This window comes from Aythya ferina, assembly GCF_964211825.1.
Source record: "Aythya ferina genome assembly, chromosome: 13".
Lineage (NCBI taxonomy): Eukaryota > Metazoa > Chordata > Aves > Anseriformes > Anatidae > Aythya > Aythya ferina.
Window position 1 is genome coordinate 3,785,659 of NC_140311.1, and position 24,476 is coordinate 3,810,134.

The 24,476-nt window shown below is 34.3% G+C and overlaps 2 long non-coding RNA genes across 2 annotated transcripts in view; one reads left to right on the forward strand and one right to left on the reverse strand.

Moving 5' to 3' along the window:
* The window catches only part of LOC311444173, a 207,822-nt gene that overhangs the window by 2,947 nt on the left and 180,399 nt on the right, over positions 1 to 24,476 (reverse strand). The window contains exon 5 of the long non-coding RNA XR_014697684.1: positions 10,787 to 10,913. This is a non-coding gene — a long non-coding RNA (uncharacterized lncRNA). The remainder of the gene's footprint in view (positions 1 to 10,786; positions 10,914 to 24,476) is intronic.
* Positions 14,071 to 24,476, forward strand: part of LOC311444169 — a 36,267-nt gene continuing 25,861 nt past the window's right edge. Inside the window, exons 1-2 of the long non-coding RNA XR_014697679.1 lie at positions 14,071 to 14,100; positions 17,031 to 17,138. This is a non-coding gene — a long non-coding RNA (uncharacterized lncRNA). The remainder of the gene's footprint in view (positions 14,101 to 17,030; positions 17,139 to 24,476) is intronic.

Genomic DNA, 24,476 nt, shown 5'->3' on the forward strand with positions numbered 1-24,476 from the left:
GTGTATACTTATTTGACAACAGAAAACTGTTCAGATGCAGAAACCTGTGCATCTCTTTGGGAGTCAGACACATCTATAAGCTCAATAACAACTGGAATAACTTATAAATGAGAGTGGATAAATTGTCATAAGTCCTGAATGCAAGTTTGACCACATTTTTAAATGCATCCTCTAGTTTAAAAAAAAAAAAAAAAAAAAGAGGATTGAAGAAATAATAATAACTAGACAAAATTTGCTTGTCAATTTGAAAGTTGTAATGAGGACTGCATGACCTTTGGCCATAACTATCTTTAACTATCTTACTAATATTAAATATGCAATCACACACACCACTGGTGCAACCACAATTATCCAAGGTACTAAAGTAAAGTCTGAAGTAAACACTGTCCCTTAAACTGTTACGTTATTAAATTGTTCGCTTTCCAAAATCTTAAAATTTTGCATATAAAACACATGACTTTATACCTACAACACAGAAGACTAATATTTTTATTAAAGAAACTAGTCAACTGAAAAGATCCTAAAAGGTAAGCCAAAATCTGCATTCTTAACTGGGAGAACCGCGTTAGGAAAACAAACACCTTGTCCCAATAATTTAACTTTGTCTTCTTCATTTTCCAAGTCTGGAGGATTATTCGATTTCTTTTTACCCTAAGAATCTCCATCCAGCTAGGTAAAACGTAAAAGTTTAATTTCTTGTGTTGTAATGTCATAGTTGTACCAAAATTGTTAGTACTGCAGAACCATGGGTTTGGAGCAAATAAGCAGGTAGGAAAACAAAGATTTACTGCCCTAAACAGTAAAATAATGAGGCATAAAGAGCCACAAACCAAGAAAAAAACACTTGCACATTAAGTGTTTGAAAAGAGTGATACTGTCACTTCTTTTCATAAAGAAGTTAATTCCTAAATTTATATGTTATTCTCTTACTCAACATGGAATACTCGCATGTAATTCACTATGAATCCATTTCTGTCATTCATACACAAAATACGCTATTCCTTCTCAGCTCCATGAACAGCAGCTATAGCAACAATTTTGGATGTGTAATCCTGATGCTGCTTCTTACACATTGGAAAAAGTGATGTAAGTTCTCAGGTGACAACCTACTTCTGATTTATAGCTCTGTATGAATTTACTTCTGAATTACACCCATACTGAAATTAGTCACAACCCATGTTCTTACAAAGCGGGTTCCTTTGCTTCATAGTCAGGAAAACAAACATCATGATAACTTCTGGTCAGTACTGCAAGTGCTGCCCTATGAGAATCCCTTGGTGAGCTGGAAATGAAATAAGAAGAGAGACAGAAGTACATACCAGTGTCATCAGCATAGACTTATATCTCCATAATTGTTATTCCATTCCACTTGCAAGGTAAGCCACCATCATTAATATAATTTATAGTATTTGGACTATTTACTCCTGCTATGAGCTACACAGACAGCCCAACACCATCATATATAAAACTAGATTAAAGTTTACCTCGTCTCAACCTGTTTTCTGTTTGCCTTTCCTTTCTTTTCCTTTCCTTTCCTTTCCTTTCCTTTCCTTTCCTCTTGTGTTGTTATTTGTTTGTGTTTTTTTTTTTTTTTTTTCCCTAGGACAAAGAGCTCATAAAATAATGGTTCTCTGATTCTAAGATTCTTAGTGGGTTTTGGAAATTGCCCAGGTACCACTGAACTGAAGGGGAGCTATGCACTTACATACAATTCCACAGTCACTTAAGAACCTCTACATAATGTGTTTTGAATGGAAACAAGATGTCCAAATGCCTTGTATAGCATTAGTTATATATGCCTACATACCTATCGCTATAGTTATATACCAGTGTAGACATCTTTCATGTTGTAGGCTCTCAACTACATCAAAACAATCTGTTAAAATTTACTTTTCTGTGGCACCTTGGACTATGTGTATTATTTCAAATTTAATTTCTCTGTGTATTGGGAGGGGGAGGACCTTCATGTGACCTTGACTGAATACAGTATTCATACATTATATGCAAACTGCAACTGGAGAAGTGAGGGTGAAGGCTACTGAACACAATCTTTTCAGTGAATCATAATGACAGAAGCACCTCTCCTGATACATTCTGAGAGCAGAGTGCAGTATTCTCCACATTTCATCTTTTTTTTTTTTTTTTTTTTTTTTTTTTTTACCTGCATGGGAAGGTTTAATGGCTTTACATGACCTACGTTTCAACAAAAAAGAAGCTTCTGAGAAATAAACAAGTAAAGATCTACAGCATATTGTTTTGTAAAAGATAAATTTCATTGAGCTTAGTAGAATTACAGCACTGCGGAGACCAAGGGAATATATTCAAATGTACTGCAGGTTATGTTATAAAAGCTGGATTTAAAATTCTTCAGTGATGAAACTGTTCCTACTTAGTGAATAACAGCTGCTCTAAATTAATCTATATTGATTAAATTTCATCTTGGCTCACAAAAAAAAACAAAAACAAAAAACAACACAACAGCATTTAATTTAGAACATCACTGGAACATCTCAATTGAAACAATTGCAAGATGAAAGCAACCACATGATGTCAGCAAGTATTATCACCCTCCTAAGTCACACTGAACTTAGTCTTCCAGAAACCAGAAGGTTCTCTCTCCATTACTTCCTCTAGTGACTCTTGATACGCTCTGAGCTACGTTTCCAAAGCAAAGTGTATTTTCGGTTTTGCCATCCTAGTGATATACAGCCCACCTAGCCCACTTTTTACCCTTTCAATTTTCAAACACCCTTTTCTTCTTCATTTAGCTTTATGTTTGTTCATTGTTCAAAACAATGCACAAGATGAGGTGGGCCCATCATAAATAATGAAAGGAATTATTCAGGATACAACCATAGAGCACACTGCAGGTAAATAATGGATGTTGCTGCACACCCTCTGAACAGGGAGTGGGCTAATGTGCTACACAAGTAGACTTAGCAAGGGATTTCTGAATTTGAGCTAAGACAGTCTCATGCCCAGCACACAGGGACTGTTGCAACTGCAGCCTCAACTGTTAGATAAAACACCTAGTAAAATGACCCCTAAAAAAGTAGATATGTTTTATTTTTAATAAGCTCTTTTGGCAACAACTCTCACAAAAAAAAAAAAAAAAAAGTGTAGCAGAAGAAAAAATTACTCTGTACAATAACGAAAAGCTACCAATTATAAATTCTATATTCAAGTATAGCTTATACTTTTGATGGCTTTTGTAAGATATTTTGGAGATGTTATACCTGTCATTTAAGCAGGGCTGCTCACCTGAGTAAAACAAACAGGATTTGGTTACTTGTTTATTGGGCTTTGAGTCTGGTTTTGCAGAAAGATTGTAAAAGTCTTGTTCTCCACTGTAAAACTCTGGGATATTTTCATTAAGAACTGTATTATTTTGTTTTATAGTCACATTCATATGTTTTTATTTACATATAATATACCACTTTGAAAGTAAAAATGTTGATTATTCCTTCTTCTACATTGAAATGTTCATGTTTTATTTTGCAGTATCTTGGGTGTGTTGATGTATATATTTTAAGTGTTCTTTCCATCTTATATAGAATGAAATAAATAAACAATTAGAATTACAGAATTCTCCTTTTATCGCTTTGTGCTTTTATTTGTTGGTATGTGGTTGTGTGTAATTTTGTATATCTGACACCAAACTGTACTCAATAGCTCTTTGAAGCTTTATTAATTGCCAGCTTTTTCTCCTTCTGTTCTATACTTTTTAAAAGTTCATTTTTCAAAAACAATAACTTCCACTTGCTGAATTTAATATTCTTTTCTAGAAACATAAAATCATATCCCAGCTATCCTTTTTGAACAATATACAGTGTTATTTTCCTATCATCTGCAATAAAACACTGCGAGATAACACATAAATAACTGTATTAACACTAAACATGTTCATTAAGTGCCTCATTTTCAAAATGTGTTACAGCTGGCCACTTATACTTGGCTCGAAATCAAATAATACAGGACAAGCAGAAAATAAATAGCTGACTCCTGATAAGCTACTCAGATAAATAATTCCAGGGTAATCTGTAGACCACTTACACAAATGAGAAGAGTAAAACAAAATCCTCACTCACTGAACTCAACCCCTGTGCAAACAAAGCTTCATTCCTGCAGTATAAACAAAGTCCAGAGAATTAAAAATATTACGGAAAGTGGTACAATTGATAGAGTTGAATGGTCAAACCAACTATTTTATATAAAAATAGAGTTCAATGGTCAAACCAAATGGTCAAACCAGCATTTTTAGTATGTACTATGATAGATGGCAGATCTGTATTTTATAATACCAGATATCACTATTTTTCTAGGTGAATTTCTAGGTGAACCTACAGACAAGTGCTGACAAAAACTTATCCAACTCAGTCCTCTACTCTCTCACCAAGTATTAAAGCAGCAGTGAAAATAACTTGATGCTCCACAGTGTGGCAAGTTGTAGCTTATTTACCTAAGACTTCACAGCTCAGTGTATTATTTTTGTTTTAAAATTAACACATTTTTGTAATGTTCTGCTGGTTTGGGAGATTATGGTGGAATACGAATGTTTTTCTCCATCTATATTTCTGCAATTTATCCTCTTTAAACAATCTAAGGCTTCCAAGCCTGTGATCATAATATTTAATTTGCTAATTCATTTGCAGGTATAATATAGTCAATATCCAATACCACCAGTCCAGTTCTTAGATCACTTATTTCAGTGAGTTTTTTTTTTATATAAACCTGTTCTTACTCCTCTTTTTCCGATCAGTGCGCCATGGCATCTTCTTTGCCTAGTTAACAGTCAATTTGAATCAGCTATTAATTAATTCTTAATTCTTTCTAGAAGAAATCATAGATCCAATACATTTGGAGCTTAATGTCTGAACCTAAAGTATTAGATCATTCTTCCAAGGTGGCCTTAATGCACTGTATGTTTTAATCTACTCAATGCTTCTGTCAGTTTATATTTATTTACAGCTTTCATGTGTTGAGTAATTAGTAAGTTGGGGCCTCATTTTTATTTATCTTACTCTTAATTTTAATATGATTTTCTCCACTAGAATCAATGGTGTTACATTCTCATATTGATACTAGACCCTGTATTATTAATATATTTATAAATATTGCAGGGATTATTTAATGCATTCAGGAGTTATTTCAGATTTCCACTTCTCATTTGCATTAGGGAAAAATCACTCTCAAAGTGTTTTCAGCATCTCTATTTGTTTTTATTTCTTTAAGGCGAAATGTCCTCATTATGTTTGCGAGTTTATTTATCTCATTAACATGATCAGTTGGTATAAAAAACAAAACAAACAACTGTGTTGCTTAACAGAGTAAATTCACATCAACATAAACAATTTGTTTCATTAGGAATACCCAGTATTAGGTCACTGGAGATATCAAAGATCTAAATCAATTTCTTCAGCAATTCCATCAACATCCTCTTTCAAATCCTAGTGCTCTACTAAGTTAAACTAAAAGCAAAAAACTGAGGGGTAAATTCAAACAACACATGAATGTTTCTGTAGTGTATTGCACCATCAGTTTGTGTCTTCAAAGCCATGGCATTTTGTTTTTTGATTTACTGGGTATTTTTAGGTATATAATGAGATTTAATAAGATAACTGAGGGTCAAATATGCTGTTTACAAAACATAGCTTTATCAGTGCTTTTGTATAGAAATCCTACCCTAAAAATAACAGCATATAAATAGACTTTTAATCTCTGCTGTAATGTTTGTACACATTTATCTTCCTTTTCTTTTATATTCCTAATTAGTTGCAGTTATCTTATATTCAAGTAAGTAGATAAGCGATAATTATAAGAATTCATAGTTTGATGCTAATCTAACATGTGTCAGTTTTACACCAGGTTACATTACTGACTTTCCAGCATTAATTCAGAAGACCAAAATAAGGATTTTACTGCTTAATCTACATGAGTAGCTATACTCACACTTGCAAAGTTTACAGCTATTTCTTTGAATCAGACCAACGTGAAATCATCTTCTCTGTTTTAGGATATCTTTGTTGTACTCCTTGTTTTTCAACATTAATTATGCTAATCATAATTAATGAGCTTTCAGTGTGATCAGGAGAAGGTCCCTTCTGCAATGTCTGTTCCAGTAAATGATCCAGTGCCAGGAAATGCTGTGTAGCCTCAAGGCCAAGTGGCATAGCCTGCTCATAAAATTCTTCCCCCCTCTATGCACAATCTGCATGTTGGGAATGATCTCTGGCCTGTGCAAATCTCCTAAATTGTACACAGGAATCTGTTTGGAAAGTGTCATTTGGTACTGGTCAGGTTAAAGCATGTATTAGTTCAATAGTAAGATGACCATAATTTCAGTTAACCAGTAATGGCACAGGTTAGTTTATCAGCATGAGTTCAAACCAACAATTTGGGTTCAAAAAATTCAGTGGAGCTGGAGTCAAAATATCTGAAATAGTCTCTAATCCATAGAAACAAAATTACACTGAATTCATTCTAATCCATCCACAAGGATGAAACAATTACATGTATTTCCCAGAAAGTTGAGGACTTATTTACTTCTCATCCCCACACTTCTCCCTCTGCATATGACTGTGCAGCTGATTTCCTTCAGTCCCTTCTGAACAACCTTGTATAAAGTAATGCTCAGTCAAAAACTGATTTTAAATAATTTCTTTCTCCATAGGGAATCTTGTACATTAAGTCCCATAGAGGATATTAAACAGTTCTTTGGTCTGCAGAGGACCAGCTTCCTTACCAATCGATTTTGGGCTAACCAGGAATTCATTAAGGCCTACATAGGGTCCTTTTTGGTAAGGGAAAGGGGCAAAGGAAAAAATGATGAGAAGGGCACAAAGCCCTGCTTCAGATGTCTGTGTTTACACCTGTCAAATTTCATCCAGGGACTGAGCCTTCCAAGTGCATTTTTGTGCATTTTTTGTCTGTATATTTTTCTGACACTGCACAGTTCTGCCTTTTACTGTCTGCAGGATTCAAATCTTTTTTTTTTTTTTTTTTAAAAAAAAAAAAAAAGAATAGTTTCCCTTTTCCTCTCCCCTGCACTGATTTAGCACGTCATGAGGGTTGTTATTTTTTCTCACCTTTGGAGGAAGGCTGAATGACCAGAGATGAAGCAAAAGCCAGTAATTCTTAAAGGCCAATCACCCGCTGGCAATTCCATCATTTATTGCTCTTCCTTATTTCTCTCAGACCTCTCTCTCTTTTGTGCTGCTTCCTCTTACTTTTCCATCTCCCTTCCATTTCATTGGTGTTTTTTTTTTGTTATTATTGTTATTATTAAAAGAGGATTCATATAAAAGTTCTTTGGCTTCTGTGAAGCACAAAGTAATATTTTATGCAGAATAAAATGAGAAATTTTACTGTATAATTGAGCCCTTTAACTACCTACAGGAAATTGAATTTTGTAGAAGTACTGCTCATGGAAATGGTGTTGATCTTTCTTCTTGTTTGAACTACAGCAAGGAAATCAGCAGCCTAGAGCTTAACACAGGTTAACAAGACTCAGCAGCCTATCTTTTAGGGACTGCATCATCTGATTTTGTGTACCCAACAATACTGCAGGCTAGTTGCACTTGCCACAGCAAGTCCAGCATGGATTGCTACTTGTGCAAAGTGAAATAAGGTTTACAGAGAGCTGGTCATCCAGGCAGTGACCGGCCCATTCTGTTAGAGGACAAATGCTAGGAATACAGTGGCCAGTACCAGCCACCAATGCTCTGTACCAGGCAACCATTATGCTAGTGTAACAGTGCCATTGTTTAGCTTCAGATTCCTATTTATGCTAAATTGGAAGGACATGCTTTTGCTTTTTCTGCTTTCCTTGCTCTTGGCCTGTCTCTGTTAGCATTGACTCAGGATTGACATCCTCTGGATTTACATAAATAGGTAAGCCTCTCTCTCTCTCGTTTTTTCTTCCTCCCCTCAATACTGAAGATTAGAGGATCGAAAGCTTCCATTCCTACAAAATTTTATCCCAAGAAGAGCATAAATGTCACTGGACAGCAGGCAGAATAGAACTTGTAGTTTCACATGGGTGATTACTGTACCAGTTTTATCAATATTTTGCAAGGCTTTTACCGAACAAGCTATTTCTACAGGGTCATTCATATTGAGATTAAGCAGTTACAACACATCAAGTCTTTTATGAAAGACCATTTTCAACTTTGTTTAGATCTTTCACAGTCAATCCAAACTCATGTACCTCAGGTTTTGCCAGGTTTTTCTATAGATAGATGCACAGGTTCATCAGCTTCCAAGGGGTTTGCATCCTAGATAGGTATTTTGATTCAGTGATACCACCTGCTGTCAGAACTGGTTATGCTCTTCACTAAGATGGCAAAGGAACTTTTTTTTTTTTTTTTTCTTAATATTCTGAGCAAATACTGCCCACTGATTAGGTGAAAAATTTTATTGTTTGTCTTATGAACCACTACAACAAGCTCACAAACCTGGGAGCCAGACAAAGCCATTGCTAGCCCAACAATTTACCTTCTGCTTTCTGAGATGAAAAATACAGCTAAATCTCTTCCCATCATGAAGCATACACAACCAGGCAATTACAAAACTTGGTTAGACAATCCATAAAAGTTAGTTTTTATTCTCAAGCAAGACATAATACTGAATGCATATATTAAAAGAAAGCAGATTTTTTTAAATGGAATTCCATTACAAAATTCCTTTGGTCCTTTAATATCAGGCAGTTTGTATGTGCTAACGGATATGTAAGTTTATTTTAAGATTCATTAGTGATTAATGATCAGTGATGTACACTATTGTCAGTTTAAAATTTTATAGGTATTAACATTCTATCAGTAGTACCAAGCAAGTCCTAATACATATTTATCACTTTAAACATTCTCCAAGAACTTTTAAGATGTCAAATTAGAACTTGCAATATAAAAAACATTAGCAAAATATTTAATGGTTTTTAAACCTCCCCATTACCTACTGAAGCTACTTATACTACAAGCTTAAGAATTCAAACTTTGCACATGCTATAATATTCAACACATCCTACATTTTCATAATTTGTTCATTTAATAACACATAGTTGTTAGACACTGAACATGTAAATCTATCATAACTGAACAATACCTCATTTGTTCAACATATCAGGTGAACAAGAAGGGTTTTAAATCCATTATCTAAATTATTACCACTTAATCATTAAACTATTTTATTAAGGTACTTTTTTTTCCCCACCCAACAAGATACATTGAAACACTGATACCTAGGTTGCTTATCACTGTACTGGCTTTCAATAAAACACTTTGCATTTTTTCTGTTATTAAAGAGTAAATTCTGAAACAGGAGAGACTATTAATTATGCATTCATTTTATATCAAAACATGCATTTAACACTTTTTTTTTTGGTAGAAAAGCAAAAACTGGCAGACAAATAACTCATAAATGACACTAATGAGCACTGGGAGATGGAGTGGAAAGGTTTTAAATGTGTCCCATTATTTAGCAGGATAATTAAGACCACAGCTCTACCATGGCATTTTATTACAGAAATAGATAAGATCCCATCTTATTGCAAACAGGTGTTGTAATGAAGCAAAGCGAGATCATTTTTATGTGGTTCTTCTGGTCCAAGAAATATTGCAAATTTATTTTATGCCACCTTAATTTAAAAAGTAAGCACACAGATCTTGGCAAACAACACAAACTGTAAAATATGATATGCAAAACCATTTCCAATACTGTTGATTTAAGTTATCTCCAGGGAAAAAAAGAAAATATTTTCTCTTACACCTTGTAAATATAGTTTGGTTTCTCACAAATGTTTGGTTTAAGTCTTGTATTATCAAATAATACTCACTATACACAAATGACATTGCAGTTTAATGTAAATGAATCATCATGCCACATTCTTTACAATAATGTTTCTGATGTTTCAATTCATCATGAATCTTTAATCCCCCATAAATATTGTCACTATACTTCTGTGACATATCTGTTACAATTTTATGCTTTTGTCAATATTTACTGCCAAGTGCTGCAAAATACAGGTAACCCTACATGGTGATCTACAAAAGATCCTTTGTTAAGTTGAGTGATGCAATATTTACAGTGGTGTAATTCTAAGAAATGTCTACGCTAACATTTGCCATTAATAAGCTTAAAGAGTATATACAAGACTCACAGGGGAGAAAACTGTAATATCTGATTACCTTGACCACAAGCTATGCTTCCTTCATATATTGTTGTAGAAGCACATTATAGTGAAACTGAGAGGCTGCTTTTTTTTTTGAGTGCAGGTCTTTTCATTTTAAGATAGACGCTCAGTTAAAATATGTGAATACAGGTAAGAAAAATTGCAACTTGTCTTTCAAATACAATACCTGGGAGTAAGCAATCTGTGAAAATGACAGGGTATGCTGGAAACCCTTTTTGTGTTCTTATGGAACAGGCTAAGAAACACTTATACTGGTACTCAAAAAGATACTCTACATAGTAGAACAGCAAGACTAGTGCTTGTAAACCTATGTATCATAAAGGTTAAACTTTCAGAAAGTTAAGCCCCTGGCTAATCTGTAGAATTTGGAGAAATAATATATTCTGTGGCACTCTAACAGCTAGAGGCAGATAGTAAGATAGTAAGACTGTTACAAACTTTCTTCTTTAGGTGGGGGGAAAAGAAACCCCAAAAATGGCCCTTTCAAAGGCAAGAATAAATCTCAAGAAAAATGAAAGGGTTATGCAGCTGGACAAAGCATGAATGGAAGATAGCACTCTCTAAGAAATACATTACACAGACTTTCACTGGAGCACTGACCTGACAATGGATGGATCACACTGCAAGCTGGGATGTTTCGTCTTCTTGGTTCAGCACTCCGATGATCTCAGCATGAAGACAGCAGACTGTGGCTTCTGCATTGTGGTACTGGGTTTTCAGGTTTTCACTGGAATGACAACATTGGTGAGATTATGCATTTCAGTTTTGAAACCACCTTTTGGATATTCTGTGTAAATGGATCAACTAAGTGCTCCAATTATCTGCAGGCACAACTTCGAAATTTTTTTTCTTAAAAGAGCAAAAACTAAATAACCATTGCAAAAAATATTTCTAGGGAGACAGGAGTGCAACAGTATGCTTTTCAAAGTATACAAAGTAGTTTTGTTCTAATTTTGAACAATTATAGAATTATTTTACAATGCTTACTCACACACTTACCAGAAACTTGATTTCAGATATTTCCTGAAATATCTGAATATCGTTTTTTCCTGAAATATCTGAATATCTTTTTTTCCTAGAATCATACAGAAATATAAACAATGTCATTTGATTCAAGTTCTGTGAAGAGAAAGGACCTGGTACCTTGATGGTGTCATCAATTTTACAAAGCATTTTGAGAAAGCATCACCAGTTTATAAGTACATATGTTACAAGTTTTCACTTCCACTACTTTATTCTCAAGGGTCAATAACTATTGATGAACAAAGTGAGAAAAATCGCATAGAGTAGCAATATCAGCTAATAACTATAGAAATGGCTGGATATCATCAAACCCCAGAAAGCTTTCTGAACTTTGGAAACCCAAATTCAGAGGCTCACGATAGTTTCCTCTTTTTTCTATTTCACTTTATTCATTGGAGTTTGAGATTCGTTACACTAAAAATCTAAGGAAGTTTTGTGGTGAGATGAAAAAAGGAGTGAGATACAGAACGAAAGAACTGTGGAAATTGGAATTTAAAGCATAACTAATGTCATTTGGCTGATTTTGCTTCAAACCTACTGGAAGGAAAAAAGAGTAAAGTTCTGCAATATGTAAGAAACAGCTTCTTGAAATGGTCTTGATTTTCTACCTACCTGTTAAATATTTGAAAGAGCTTGAAATTAATCATCTAAGGTGATTAAAGAAAAAATTATGATGCATGATAACCTGCAACTTCTTATACGTATAATTAAGCATATCTGTAGCTCCAATACAAAGGAGGAAGAGAGATGGGGGAAAATACTCTAGTGGATCTACCACATCACACGCTTGACCTTTCATCTTGCATTTTTAACGAACATTATGGTATCATATTTGGCCACTTTCTCTTCTCCTCTCTATGAATTTTTGTCTCCGACAGTCAATTTAGGTGTATTAATTTAAGGAAAAATTTCCAGTGACTTGAGTATTTCATATTTTTAATTTTAGCATAGTAAGGGATGTTGGTCTAGGAAAAACTGTAGCAGGAGATTTTAAAACTTATTTAAAACTTATTTCATTTTCTCTGCAAACCTTTTGTGTTGGCTGTAGGTATCCAGGAGCTGGCAGCAACCAGGCTGCAGGATGACTTCTGTGAGGAGAGGCCATAGCTGGTCCAGGCCCGACACAGCTGAGCTCATTAGTGAAGCTAGTGGTGCCTCCATAAAAACATTCAAAAAAGGGCAGGATACTGCACAGCAGTTAAAAGTGAGGGGGGAAAGCTTGAGAAACAGCTCTGCTAACACTGAGGCTAGAGTAAAAGGCAGAAGGCAAGAAGGAATGTTCCAGGTGCTGGAGCAGAGCTTCCACCACAGCCCATGGAGAGACTATGGGAACCATGCATTTTCCTGCAGCCCATGGAGTTTGGCTTGCCCACAATGGTAATTGGTAAGTAATCACCCTATCTTAATCTTGACCTATGAGCTTTTATTTTCATTTTCTCCCACTGTCCTGATGAGGAGGGGTACGGAGAGCAACTTGGTCAGCTGCCCAAGGTCAAACCACCATACCTTTCTTTTCCACCTCCTGACTGCCCTGATGAACTGTTTCATCTCCTTGATAGTTTTTTTAAGTCACACCCTTTTTCACTCAATAGTTCTGTATGAGCTTGTTTTCAGCTCAGTGCTTGCAGCTCCTGACAGTGTACGGACAGTGAGAGCTAAGAGAAATACCAGGCTCAAAAGGCTTTAATTCTGTTTTGTCATTCATTAAATAAAAATAAACTTCTCATATTTAAGTTATACAAAAACAATTGCTTTAAACACATAGCTTCTGCTATACACAGTGTTGCTTTGAGAATATAAGTTACTCTTTGGGTGAGCTTTAGAGAATGTTGCACACTTAACTCTTACCATACTATAAACTTGGAATGCTGTTCAATTTAAAAGTTTGAAACAATAACATCTAAGGATAAATTCCTTTGTTTGTTTGCAGTTACTGTTTTGCTTCACACTTTATTGCACAGTCTTCACTCTGTATCCATTAAACCTGTTGCAAGCCATAGAGGAAAATATCAAAGTTTGTCTGTGGGGAATAAAATAGTCTAAAACTTTATATTTATTAAATTACTTCATATTCTGTGTGGTCATTCATTCTCAAAATAATAGCAGTAATGACTGTATACTAATAAACATGTACTGTATACTAATAAACATGTCTTGAGTTAGAAGAGTATTCAAATTATCCAGCTTTGATAGTACAAAAAACTTGCTGGAATGTATTAACCATTTAAAGCTTCAAAACAATACAGAATTGACTTGTGATTTCTGAGATCCCTCCTTTTTTCTGAAGTGCAATGAATTTAAAATAAAAGCGTACTAATTTCCCAACCTTTCTATAGGGAACAGAGAACATTAGGGTTCTGAATTAGCCAAATATATATATAAATTGCTGGGAATGAGTTGCTAATATAAATTGTACCTAATTTAATTGCCAAAGCATTTAACCCTCAATTTCTTATTGATAGTTTATATTATATAATTTTTTTTTCTATGATAACGGCAAAGGACACTAAGCAGCAATTGATGTCATGACACGTGTAACCCAAAATACTGAAGTATATAACAAGGTATTGCAAATATAAACATACACATTACATGCAAGGGGCACAAGGATAAAAACAATCATGATTCAGTTATAATGCAGTATATATTATAAGCTGTTGTTGTTATTATCATTATTATTATAAAATTACATGCCACAGAATCTCCAGGAAATCAAACAGCCCCAAATGACTCCCACCAGCTGCTCACAGTTACTTAATATTAAGGCCCTATCCATTAGCAGTCTACTCTCAGCTGTGGCTCATTTTAAACTTATTTTTCTCCACATACTCCTTCCATATCAATGACATTATTCCAGCTGATTTATGCACTGAGGAGACACACTTCATCAGGTTAGATTAATTCACTAACTCCTAGGTGCTATTATAGGCAGATTCTGGCTGTGCGCATGTAAGGTAGCTAGCTAGCTAGCTAAGGTTAGCATCGGACATGACAAAGATACTATTTTTTTTTTTTATAGTTAAGCATACATTTCATTCAATGGTCAGAAGTGAAGAAAAAGCATATAGACCCAATTATAAAACCCTGGGACTTGGACTTGCATAGTCAAAACAGATTACTTCTATTGTAAGCTAATGAGAGTTGAAAGTTCTAGACTTATATGGAGGAAGGGATAAATAAAGGAGAAGTAAGTTCTCATGCTGCCACTGAAATCTACAACTACAATGAAGTTACACAATTTTCAGGAGTCTGTGGGTTTGAAAGTTTGTTGTATTGCATTAAACTGCTGTAGCGGATCAGTAACGTGATATGGTGTAAACCTGATATTCACAGCTATCAATAATGCATTTTCAGACTGCAGAGCTTTATAAAAACAGAATTATTCTTTCTCAAAAGAAAACTAATTTTAATATTGAATCCTCAATAAGGTAATAAAAAGTTGTAAAAAGACTTCTAAAGACATTAGCATTAATGTGTGATCACCATATCTTCTCCAAGTTTTATTTGTAGATGATTTCAGTCTTTTTATAAAGTCTCTTAGATCTCTTTCAAGCTTCTTAATGAAAACCAAACAATAAGAACAGGTTACCACTAATATAAATATCTGATTCAATAACTAGGTTGGTCAAAACATATTAAGGTGCAATCTCTAAAGGCATTTCAGAAATCCTCCTAACTATTGCAGTGGAAATGTCCTTTCAGCAGGACAAGAGATGGGGCATTTAATTTTATGTTTAATATTAGAATCTTTTTATTTTGTGTTTAATGTTAGAAACTGATCATGTGTTGTCTTCTACTTTTAACTGGAATTATGAGATCTCACTCATTTATATACTCAAGTTAGTAGTTTTCTTCATCCCAATTTGGCTTTACTTTTTTCTGCAGTTATCATAATTCTTGATGTACAAAAATGGCAAATAGTATGTTCTTTAATACCCTATTACAGCTGTTCCTGTTTTTTTTTTTGGTAAGGTATAGTGAATGCTACTGGTGTGTTGAAAATGTTAGTGATAGATCCAGTAGGAATATACTTAAACATCAAACACAAGCAAGAAAGTAGCAAACTTTGCAATAGTTACTAGTCAGACCATAATCTTTTACTCCTGTGTGTAGATCACACAGCACCTCAGGAAAATAGTATATTATTTCATTACAGATTTTACTATATTTCACAGAAACCATGGATCAAAATAAAGCTAATAATCAGAATAGGATTGATCTAGATGATGAGGAACTGAGAAAGAACCGCTGTAACTTGAGTGAATTTAGACACAACTAAAAGCAACTGAAGAATGCTTAAGAAGAAAGTATCACTACAATTATTTTTAAACATTATGCATTTTTTTCCGTCATTTGAGTAAGACGGAGTGTTTAGAAGATAGAGTTTTCTATGACCTCCTACGGGGAATAGTCTCATGCAAAGCTGCCTAGTGCTTTATGAAGTATAAAAATAGGGTGACAAGTTACAGCTAAATTTAAAAGAGGAGATGTCAACTTCAGCATAATGCTTTAGATCTCATTACTTACAAGATTTTTATGTGATACATCTACAGCTAAGATCAATGGAAATTGAAAGTTGCCTCATTATAGAAGAGAAATTGCTGTTGGTATATCATTTTTCATTAAAATCTCCCTAAACTGGAGTGTGTATCCTTCCCAACTGTTTTGCCAGAAAATTTATGACACTCCATTTGAACTATGATTATTGTTATTTTTTGTACATAAGGACTTGTGTTGAAAATTTAAAAAAAAAAAAGTTAACACATTTCTAAGGCACTCTTCATCACTCTATTCAGTATTTAATAGTTATAATTACTCAAAAAAAAAAAAAAAAAGAAAGACAATTGGAGTTTATAGTTAAAATTGCAGATGATTTGACCTGAAGGCTTACATGAAGATTGTCCACATATGATAAAGAGTACAAGAAAGTTATATTATACATAGATATTTAACAGACAAGCCCGTGTAAACATAATTTCTCCAGTACTCAAGTCTGAAGTGCTGATCAGTTTTCCCATTTCTAACAAACTGGTAGATGTTGGCACCAGGTCAGCTTATATTTTTATACGTGCTAAAGAACAAGACTATAAGTGTGCCTGGAGCACTGCATACAAATACATTTATAAATAAAAAAAAGTCTGTAAGTATAAAACGTTTACCAGTTTTCACTGCTTGACAGCACAAGATTCTTTTCAGCATTTGCTAAATGAATTTTCTCACCTTCTCTGTTCCTAAAATAAACTGCTCTTTACACCTACTACACACTTTTCACTTTTCTTAAATAGTTTCACACAGTGCTGCCTATGTTTGCTGTCTTTGTCTGCTGGTGTGTAAGTCAAGTTCTTTTCTCACTGTGTCCAGTCATTAAGATGACTGCTACATCATCTGATAAAACCCTACTTTTCATTATGGGTATTTCTTCAAGTAGGATGCATCACTAACCTTTGTAGTTTGTAATCTCCCATTTAATTGTCCTTGTTTCCAAGATTTCTTGCACTGGAACTCTGAACCTACCTAATTTCCATGTTTATATTACCATAAATGCCTAACAGCTCTAACCTGCTCGCCTTGCAGTCTGTCTATATTTACTTTTATCTGTGGTATCTCATTAACAGCACAGACCACAAAAACTCAGTGATAAGGAGATGATTCATAGAAAGCAGCTATAACAATGGCACTTTGTGTTTGATTAACACAGATCTTGTGTTTGATTAACACAGAAGATGTCTTCAAGATAAAGTAATATTTACCCGTAAACTCCTGATCCCTCAAGTTGCTTCAGGATGACTGAACTAAACCTTTACTATGCCAATTTGTCTAGATTACTCTGTATTATGAATTTGATGATTGAAGATACAAAGTTTGATGCTGGAAAAAAAAAAGAAGTAATGAGACATTACAGTGCTGCCAACTTGCTGGGAAGAAATTGGTAAGTACTAAAAAAATTTGCATACCACACTATTTATCAATTGTCCAACATTAGGACAAAAACTGAAATCAAATCCAACTCACTTTTTGCTGTTGTCTTCTTTGTTACAAGATCTTCACAATTGGTTTACAGATAGCTACTAGATGTATTGGATCATTATCTCTACAATTCCCTTATAATATTCAGCTATTTTTATGTGATACAGAGAGTGACTTTTAACCAGGTCTCTAGCGATTAAGTATTAGATAGATATGTGTAATATCCTCAGCTTGTGTGAAGTTTTAGATAAAAAAAAGAAATAATAATAAAAAGTAATAAATAAGTCAGGAAGTAAGAAAAGACTACAAAGAAATGAAAACTTTCTAAGCTAAAATTTGCTGCCAAAGACAATTAAAAATATCAAAGGTAACTAGACTCTTATCAGGATTTAATCTATGGCTTTGTCCCATTTCTAGATCAGCACTGTGAAAAGGGACATTTAAACTATCCTATTTAAAAACCTCTTTCTCATAAATAACTGTCTATAATTAGGTCAAACAGTATCTATAACTTATTTGTTTATACAGAAAAAGATCAGAAATCTTTTTTTTTTTCAGGCTTTATCATTATATATAGGAAATCATTTTATCTTTAAATTTCAAACAGCTTTGTAAAACCAAATTTAGACAAAAAGTATTTAAAAAAAAGTTCACAACTCAAAACAAATTCATGTAAATACTTTTTTGAAGTTATCTTTTAAATAACCAAGACTGAAATATCATTTTAAAGTATAAACAATTCCTGCTCAAAATATTAGCCTGATATTCAATAGGAATAGTTTATTCACATCAGAACAACATAATGTTGAAGCCAAACTCAAATTTTCAAACTCTTTCTGAGTTTTTATATTCACCTTATTAAATCTCACTTTTAGACTTCAATTTCAATAAATCTTTTTTTTTAATAATTAAAAGCAGTAGCTTTAATGGAAACTAATTTGAATTTCTAAAAATAACTGTTTCCATTAAATGACTATCTATCAATCAATCCCTTTGAGATAAGAGCCCTACTTTGTCCTGATAGCATTACTAGATTTATGGTATCCTCAGCTGAATTAGTTTGTTTCCTGTAAAAATGGACATCCTTAAAAAGACACTGACCAATTCTAGAAAAACCTTTAAACCAGAATTTTCATCGTATTTGTGTGTTCAAAACATACCATGTTCGAATAGTAGTTCTTACTTGCACTGCATTCTATTCATAAACATTTTTAAATGAAATCATGATAACCCTGACAGAGTCATAGGATGGTTTGGGTTGAAAGGGACCCTTAAGGTTCATCTAGTTCCAACCATCCTGCCACAGAGTGTTGAATGGTCTGTAACAAATTATTAACATTTATTTTAGCATTTTCTATCTGCTTTGAAACATCAAAATATAATTTCTAGAGAAAAAAGGATCCTTAATAGCTAAATTTTGCATATAATATTTAAATGAAAACTGGACTCTGTACCTACTGTAGCAGTTTGTTTAATTTGCCTTTCCTGTTACATATCCTTGTTGAAGATAAGAAAGTTGCATTCATTTTACTTAGACAGCAATATTAATTAGGTGATTATTAAATATAGGTACAAAAGTACCTATAGGTTACAGCTGACCATTCTATGACCAATCTGATGATGAGAGCACCAAAAAAATTTGATAAGCCATCCTCAAAAGTAACTTAAACCAGCATAAAAGTCTTTCAGGATGTATGGCATGTAATAGAGAGCCACCTTCTTTTGTTTAGAGAACTTAATCAGAACAACTGAAACATTCTTAAATTCAACTTCTGGACATGGATTTTGATGATTAAATAAACGTTGATTGATTTTTCTAAGAAGTAAAAAAAAAATGTTCACATAATTGCAATAATCAGACAGAAATCAAACAAAGTTTAAATCAATACCGGCTTCTCAATATTTGCTAAAGTTTCATAGTACTGGAGTCACTCCACTCCATCCTTTTATAAGTGTATAGTAACTCTGTGTTATTACAGACAAGATTCTTATGTTTCAAATAAACAATATTTATTCTAAACAACATCAGCAACCACACATTATTAAAGTGTTCCAAAATTAAACTGAATTAATTTCCTTAAAGCATCTTTTCCAAACAAAATATGGTTAAAATGAGTATTTGGCTCTGGGCTTTGTATTTGGAAGACTGCCAGATTTACTAAAAATGATTGCAGAATTTTCCATTTCATTTCCTTACCTCTAAACAGTATTTAAGGCCAGCTTCAAAATAAGGCACGAGATTTTGAGGGAAAGTAATTTACTTATATCTTTTAATTATGTTAAATAATAGGTATGCCCTTAATTTAGGATTTTCAACTAGTCTTTAGGGTCATTAAATAGCTTAATTACAAGATGGGTTTGCTAAGGGCATACTTGACTGAGAACAGACATTTCTGATGTGGGAAAAAAAAAAAAAAGGTTGTGACTTTGTGACATGTAATAATTCAAATGGAATAAAACCCAGAATAACACATCCCAAGTGAAAGCAACTCTTGGAGCCTGGCTACTAACTAGGTGCCACAAAAGTACAAAAACACAAGGGGCCATCCTCAAGATCCCACACTAAGTGTCCTGAAATCTCTGTAAAGACTGACTGGATCAAGCCTCCAATGTATAGTGTTTAATATTGGTAAAGAAAGACTATCTCTTCCTGATGAGAAATTTTCATCTGATTTGGACCAAATTGTCTCTTGTTACTCAGAGGTCAAACGCCTCATTTACATGCATATACCTAATTTCTCTCTTGATCCTGAAAAGCTTACAACATGCCTTTCCCCACACACTACTGCTCTGCAGCTCTTCTGTTTTCTGCATGTGGATCAAATTAGATGATCCAGAAATATCGGTCCAGAACTCTACATAGATTAAAAGCCAAACAAAGGTCATAAATAATGCATGTAATGTTAAGTGCTATCTATCCTGTTCTTGGATGTATGTATCTTGTAAAATCTATTTCTGCATCTTGCATACAAATATACATTAATCAGTTTTACAGGATAAATTGGGATGTATTCTTGACGGCATCTGTAGAAGCATTGTTGAACTCACACTTGTTATAGTGAGATATAAGGAAAATAATTTTAAAAAAATCTGGTCCCTTGCAATTACATTTATTAGTATCACTTCTGTGATAACTCATACTGAAGATTAAACAGCTTATGGGCTACAAAGGGCTACAAGGACGGTGAAGGGCATAGAGGGCAAGGTGGATGAGGAGCTGCTGAGGTCCCTTGGCTTGTTCAGCCCAGAGCAGGCTGAGGGGAGGTGTCACGGCAGCCTGCAGATTCCTCATGAAGGGATTGGAGGGGCAGGCGCTGAGCTCTGCTCTCTGGGGATAACAACAGGACCCAAGGGACAGGCATGGAGCTGGGACAGGGGAGGGTCAGGCTGGATGTTAAAAAAAGATTATTCACTGGTAGTCTGGTTCTGGAACAGGCTCCCCAGGGCAGTGGGCACAGCACCAAGCTGCTGGAGTTTAAGAAGCATTGGGACAACACTCTCAGACATCGGGTCTGATTTTTAGGTGGCCCTGTGTGGAGCCAGGAGCTGGACTTGATAATCCTTGACTCCTTCCAACTCAGGATATTCTATGATTCTATATCTAGTATTATTTCACATAATACTTGCAATATTTTAGTAACAGTAATACCTAATTTACTCACTTTAGGTAATATATAATTCTGGTTCTATAATAATCAAGTAATATAAAATGTTAAGTATTACAGCTGGGAAAATTTTAGTGTAACAGTAATACTAGCTATTACTGTCATATACAGAATAAACTGTTTCATTTAGACTCTCTTTGTTGCCTGTGGAAAAAAATGTCACCTTTTGTTTTCAAGGAAAAAGCATCATAAATAATTCGATACCTGATGCTACAGTTGACATTTGTGAAAGGACAGAGAATCCAAAACTTTTATTTCTGAAGCAAACAGGTTTACTCAAAGAGTAGAACTTCTGGGTGGTGCTTACCTTAATTCTTATCTGTTGGTAGAACTGTCTTCTCACTTTCTCTCACTGTCTTTTCCTAAAGACACAATCAATGAAAAATGGCGAAGAAAGTGAAGGGAAATTTGTCTTCATTTTATGTGCACTGTATACTGGTGACTCGTTGAGACTCTAAAAGATACTGTATAGCAGCACTCAACTTTCAACAACCTCCAGAGGGCTTCACTGACTGTGTTCTACTTGTTAACTTCTCATGCATTTGTAAAATACTTAATCTACAGGTTAGCTCTGCTGGGTATTTTCCCAAGGAAATGCATTGCATTTGAAGACAACAAATTAAGGATGAGACACACAAATCAGGAAAAGTACAAAACACATCCTTAATAAAGGTAGTTTACATGCCACTTGATGGGCTTCAGTTTGCTGAGGCTACGGAAGGTCTTTCTTAATTTAGCTTGTATGAGATTAATTTAGTTGACAGGATTTGAGTGTGATTTCAGAGTAATGCTAAAAGGGAAATGGCAGGTTGTCTGCTTTAAGCACACAAAGTTACTCACGGAAAGTAAGAGACTAAGTTTTGTATGTCTAGATACTTTCCCTTCTCTGGATTTTCCAACACCCGCCTCCCTGCTTCCCACCTTTTTTAACTTCTTTTGCAAGTATCCAGGCTGACCCAGTAGTCAGCCTCGTATACAGAGCTGAGACAAATAGCCATACTAAAAATCAGAACAGAAGATCTTCCCTGATTAGCAGGATACTGCAAAGGGTCATTTCTTCCTCTACAATAAAGTCATTCACCTGCAGGGAAAATTTCCTCTTATAATCAAAACAGTTGACTGAAAAGCACTAGTAAATATGCACGGCCAACATCTCTGATGTCCTCTTACATGGTTAACAGTAAGAATGTCCCTGTCCTCTTACATGGTTAACAGTAAGAATTCCATATTTTAACAAAACTGGAATGAGACCCTTTTCAAGGAGATAATTAACTGCCTTGTATTATTTTTGAGTGATCATTAGAGACCTTTAATATCCTCAAGAACAAAAATGCAATAGATTCTCTCTAAGGAAAAACCATACTGTTCCCAAATACAGTTTGTAGCTGTAAAATACCTAACCCACTATTTTTTTTTTTCAACAACTAGAAGGTGGATGCACACAGTAGCAGAATTTGCATTAGCAAACTAGTTACTAAAAAGCTATTTCAGACTATTTATATATATATTTTTTTGATGTTCTGACAGTTTAACACAAAGTTATATCATTTGGAAGAAAGAACCAGAAATAATTAAAAAGAATATTGAAGTACTAAATCCCAAAGCTACTGCTGTGATTTATTTCCTTCTGTTTCAAAAATTCTGGTAGAGAGAGAAAATTGAAATGGTGGTATGAGAGGAATCTGGTGGTGCACCATGAAAGGATCTGAAAGTATACTGAGCACTGGTTACTGACAGCCACTCTGCATGGCAGATGCTGAGGAATTAAAGGGTTCTCAGAAAAAAAAAATCTTAAAAATGAAGGAGTAATAGAGATAATACTGATCAAAGTAGGAAGTAGGGCCAGAAATTAGAAATGAACAATTAAGTTGATAAGAGATATGTAATGTAAAATGAAAAAAAAAAAAAAAAAAAAGTTTAAACATGAAATAATGATGGATTTCTAGCACCTGCTTCTCTAAAGTTAATTCTTTCATTTGTGGGACAACTAGTTATTTGTTTACCTTTGCATTTCTCCTAGGAATTACTGAGTCACAGGAATTAATGCAATAAAAAAATTATAAGGCAACGACAATCCATCAATTTATAATAAAAACCTGATTTATAACTGACAAAGGGAAAAATATCCTCTCTGAAAAAAAAAATAGGCTGCCTTAGATGAGCTCCACCGGCTCCCTCAGCACCCTAGGGTGGAGCTCGTCTGGTCCCATGGACTTGTGACATTCCAGATGGAGGAGCAGATCTCTAACTGTCTCTTCCTGGATCATAGAGGGTGATTCTCTACCTGAATAACAAGGGTCATCAAGGTCAGGGCATAAAGTAACCTGAAGATAACTGATCCAACTATTAAAGACAGATGTAAAGAAGGCATTAAGAACCTCAGCCGTATCCTTATCCTCAGTGATCACATTCCCTGCTGCATCAAGTAAAGATGGAAATTTTCCTTGGTTCCTCTCTTGTTAGTATATTTGTAAAAGGATTTCTTGTTCTCTTTTACTGTAGTGGCCAATCTAAGTTCAAGCTGGGGTTTTGCTTTTCTAACTTCCTTTCTGCATATCTTAGCAAATTCCTTGTAATCGCCCCAAGTAACCTGTCCCTTCTTCCAGAATATGTAGACCCTCTTTTTTGACCAGAATCTCAACAAAAGTTTCCAGTTCACCCGTGCCTTCTACTTAAGTGTCTTCTACGTGGGAAATACAGTGTTCTCTGCTGATACTTCTTTATCACATCAAGCATATTTCTAAGAGTCAACAATTTCTTGTGTGAAAAAAAGACTGTACTGAATGATTAGCAGGGATCACAATAGATTTTCTGTCATCTATTATTTTCTTTTGCAACTCCATTGACTCCTCCAATATTTGTATCAAGACTGAAAAGGTTCAAGAATTCTAGGAAAAAGAAAATATGCAATCTTTGAGCATTACATTTACTCTTGTATTACTGGCTACATAAATTTAGAAGATATTTCAATATCATATATCGATATTTTCAAAGAACCCCCTACCAAGGACTAGAATAATATAAAATTCATATGCATTATTCAGGAACTGCAAAAAACATCATATACACTGTCTCTCATTACAACTGGAACTTCTTTCCTTCTCATTCTATCCCGATTTCTCTAACATAACTCATTCAGAAAAATATTCCTTATAAGGTCTTCAATCAACAACTTTCCAGAGAGTTGTCTTTCCCCAGCCTCACTGTCCCACAGGAATTATAGCAGCTTCAGTCCTTATCAAGATTTTCTGTATCGAGCATCTTTTACTGTTGCTCTGTAAATGCTTATAGATTTGTGTGTTCTGGCTCTAAGCTAGGGGAAAAAAAAAAAAAAAGAAAAAAAAAAGTTAAAAACAAAAACCAAAACAAACACAAACAAAAAGAAGCTTCTTACCATTTTCTCTTTCAATACGACATTCTTAGATTACATGCCCACAGTGTTGCTAAAGCCATCCCTTAGTTCTTGACTGATTTGTTAGCTTGGCTTGTTACACTGGCTTAGAGAACTCATTACCTTGTTTATTCCAGGATAATCATAAAAGATCTAGAATATACCACTTTCTCCCAGTCTGAAATTAGTATTGAATCAAATGCAACTAGAAAAAGCAGCTCTGTTTTAGTGGCCATCACAGGTC